A 4,758-nucleotide genomic window follows, 5' to 3' on the forward strand; every position below is an offset into this window, starting at 1 on the left:
TGAGTATGGTTTGTGTCACAGGCATTCCTTAGTCCGGTTGCTTAATGAGAGAGAGATAATATGTAGTTGTATTAAAAGTTGAGCATTGGTGGATAATTATGCTGTTGCAAGGCATTGAGGAACTGATGATGACATGGACCAATCAGTTTCATGTCCACCCATGTGCAAATCATCTATCTATTTATTTTCTAACCATGAACAATTTTGAAAAACAAACTGTCAAAATATACACGGCTGTTCTTCCTACCTGTAGCTTTGGTCCTCAGCAGTCAACACCCAATCATATTGCACCACCTACAGATGAGAAAGGATAGCACCAGGTTGAGATTGTGCATTGGTACTCTGCTGCTTTTCCTGCAGTTCCCGTGTGTGGAAGTTTGAATTTCCAATCGAATTTCAACAACTGAATTTGAGGAAGCGAAATTGAACAGGCTTAATTTCAAATGTTGAAAATTCTAGATGGTATTTTCCAATTAACTGAATATTTTGGAAACGAACATTGTAAGGTGAATATTTATTTTTAATAAATTATTAATTAAATTATTTAATGCTTAAATATACAACCATGCTAAATTTCAGCCTCCCAAAATGCAAGCACTGTAAATGCAATGCATTTTTTTTTTTATTAGAGCAATGCATCATGCTTTTATCCTTCAAAGACTTTAGTCATGAATTTAGCTCCATACTTTCAGATGTATATCAAATAGGTGAAAGTGAATAGTGCCACTTTTTACTTAAATGTTGTTCACACAAAAATTAAAATTCTCTCATCATTAATCATGCCCTCATGCCATCCCATATGTGATGTTCTTTCTTTTGCAGAACACAAACAAAGATTTTTAGAAGAATATCTGAGAAACAGATCAAAATATAAAAAGTCATTTTTTTACTCAATCTCCACATTCACTTCTACATCTGGAAATCACATGTGGTGCCTGTCAAGTTTCACTTTCACATTTGAAAGTGAAAGTTAAAGTGGAGATTTAGAGTAAAAAAGGACTTAAATATTGTTCTGTTTCTCACCCCACAATTACATTTCTTCTGAAAATATGGATTACTTTTATGTTTCATTTATGTGAAGTTTTGGACCCTGTTGACTTGCATTGTATGGACCTACAGAGCTGAAATATTCTTCTAAATTTTTTGTTTGTGTTATTCTGAAGAAAGAAAGCCATACACATCTGGGATGGCATGAGGGTGAGTAAATGATGAGAGAATCGTCATTTTTGTGTTAACTATCCCTTTAATTGGTCTTCTAGGCAAGGCAAAATTAGATTAAACTAATACACCTAAATATGAATCAGAATGTCAGCTATGAACTTAAATGATACAATCTATATATATATATATATATATATATATATAGATATATATATATATATATATATATATATATATAGATATATAGATAGATAGATATATTATAGGGCCATAGAAATGTGACTTAAAAAAAGAGGTCCAGTGTCATGTCAAGGGGTAAGCTGAATCATTGGAGAATATGTGGATATACATTTCAATAAAAATATGAACAGAAAGCAGAATTATTTTATTTTTGTTTCATTTACCAAAGCTCAATAACATTCCCAAGTTTTATTTTGCCGTACGTTATTCACCTTTTCATAAACCAGGAAAACTGTAAATGTTCAGAATATTTTAATGAACTAAAACAATTTCCAGAATTTTGTAAGAGCATTTGCAATACTACCATTATTATTAAAAGCTTACTATCATTATTAAAGCCAATGGTGCAACTTACTCCAAAGCATCTGACATACTTGACCCCACAGCTTGACCCCCCATCTAATAATTCATGGATAATCTAAAACCTAATTTAAAATAAAATTGCCACTTGTTCAGAATTGGCAATTCACCAACATGTATGATATAAAAAAAAATATTTGCTTTGATCAAATAAATGTTATCTGTATTGTGGAAAATTACTTTGACTTGCAAAATATCTTTTGCTTAAAAATGCTTCACTTTTCTCCAACATCTCTCAATCACAGTCGCAAAAAATTGGGCACAGTTTGCTAGATTAAGGGGGGTTAAAAATTAAATGAAACATTTGCTCAATAAGAGAGAAGCTATAGAAGAGTCAATACTGCTATGATAATGTTCTTTAACAGTTGTTAATAACTTTATGTGTGAAAGCATTTATGATCTTTATGTTCCTATTACTTTTTTTAAAATATGGGATTTTGGCGTGGGTGGACAAATAAAAAACATAAAAGGTGCTTTAGGTCATAATGCCTGTTTTGAAAGTCCTATTAATGAACAAAGTTTTCTTTGCTGAGCAAAGTGATATTTTTGGAGTTCATGAGGAGTAAGCACAACTGCAGGACCTTTATATAGGCCTACTGTAATTAGTGAACCCTGAAATTACATTTTTAAATTACCGCATTTTAACAATTGTAAAATACAGTATATACCTGCAGCACTCCCAACACTCCTTACTGTACAGATTATTTGAATTTCTTGAATTTCGTAAACAATGCTCAAATGCAATTGGTGGACTATACCAGATCACTTTACTGTCCTCCGTTTGGTTGAAGAGTGTGAATAACACTCCTGCCACAAGATGTCACCATCATGTGAGAGTTTCAACTGTTTTGTGTAGGGACTAACTGCTACACAAAAAAATACTTTAAGCATATGCAATTCAAACCTGATTTCAAAGTATATTTATTAAACAGGTCTAATAATCTCGAATTTTTGCTTTTTGGAATAGAATGAGTTTTTGCTTTTACAACAAGAAATGGAAATGCAAAAACAGCAATTTATATTCTGACAATGCAACACGTGGTTTATAGTGGTACAGTGTACTGGTACATTGATACAAGACACTTCGGATAATTTTTGTAAACTTTGCTTATAGTTTATGTGGTTCAGTGGCTTATAGCTATAATCTTCAACTGTTCTCCAACACAAATGGTAGCATTACAAAAACAGTTTTAAAAGAATATTCCATGTTCAATACAAGTTAAGCTCAAACAACAGCATTTGTGGCATGCCTATTTAATGCTGATTACCACAAAAATGTATTTCCGCTCATCCCTCCTTTTCTCAAAAAAACAAAACAAAAATCAATCAATAAATAAAGAATATGTACATATACATGTATGTGTATATATATATATATATATATATATATATATATATATATATATATATATATATATATATATATATAAACCCAGACATAGATTCTTCCCTTTATTTGCTATTAACACTTTTTATTTATTCTTGTATTTAAAAATAAAAAAAAAGCAGAAAAAATATAGTTATATACAGAATCAAATTTAACCCCCATTATTTCCCTCTCCCCAAACCCACATTGTCCCTCAACAAACATCTCTGTGGTCAAAGCCTAAATTACACAATGTACATGTATAAACAAGCATACAAAAAATATTTGAGATAATACAAAATATATATAAAAATCAACAAACAAAGAGAAAAGAAAGAAATCCACAAAGAACAAAATCCACAATTACTACCACAATTTTGTCTCTCTCCACATGGTACTCATTGAGAGCCTTCCTGGCCAAATACCTGTCCCATTTCTTACCAAACGCGTCCAATCTGCCAAGCTGTTTATATGACATCTTTTCAAACGCTGCCACCCGGTCCAATCCGGTGAACCATTCTTGAAATGAGGTAGCGCCACCTGACTTCCATCCTCTAAGAATTATCTGTCTGCCAATCATTACAATAGTTTGGACCCAGCTATTTGCATATTTGTCACCTATTAATAACTGCACCATAACCCAATATACATAGTCTGGGGCTATCTAAAACATCACAGATAAAATGCTGGACTCTTGCCCAAAATTCTTGAATCTAAGCACAGAACCACAAAGCATGATCAATGTCTCCATCCTCTAACTGCAGCAGGTAGGTGTGTCTTTTAAACCAGGCCTAAACAATCTAGATGGAGTCCAGTAGAAAAAATTCAAAATTTTAAACTGAATAAGGTGTACCCTTGTATCCCTACATTTTTTTAAATTCTTTCCCACTCTCCATCCTCCAATACCAAGTTCAAATCTCTATCTCATAACCTCTTAAGAGCTGTTAAGACCCCATCACCGAGACTCTGAATCAACAAGGAATAATACACTGACACTTCATGCCCCTTTTCAAAGGCTGTGAGCACCATACAGAAAGTATCTGCAGCTTTAGGGGGTTGTGTACTACCACCAAAAATAGTACAAAGTAGAAAAGGCGCAACTGTAATTACCTAAAAAATTTTGATTAGAAATCCCAAATTACTGTGTTAAATTTTCAAATGATCTCAAAGCTCCATTTACATAAAGGTCACCACGTGTAGCAACACCCCACTCTATCCAATCTTTCCAGCAAAATGGGGACTTGTTAATAGACCATTTTGGGGTTCAGCCATATGTTTGAGGAAACATTTAAGTAATTATACAAATTTGAACATATGGGAAACATATGTCCATCCTGAATGTATGAATTTGCAAGGTGCATTTTCACTTCTCTAGGCAATTTGATAGAAAGACTTTGCAATGTTGAGATTGGGGCAAGGACCACTTGTTCAATGTTGTACCAGGGAGGGGCTCTCTCAGGTGGAAGAGACCAATAGGCAAGGTGTTTAAGACTAAAGGCATAGTAATAAAACAAAATTTTAATTTAACTTATTGAAATGCATCCGAAGTTGTTCACCATTCCAAATAAATAAAAATAAATAAATCAAATTATTTAAAATAGGAAAGAGGACCTTCTAGAGGGAGAGACTGT

Source organism: Xyrauchen texanus, chromosome 11 (genome assembly GCF_025860055.1).
Source record: "Xyrauchen texanus isolate HMW12.3.18 chromosome 11, RBS_HiC_50CHRs, whole genome shotgun sequence".
NCBI classification, from domain to species: domain Eukaryota; kingdom Metazoa; phylum Chordata; class Actinopteri; order Cypriniformes; family Catostomidae; genus Xyrauchen; species Xyrauchen texanus.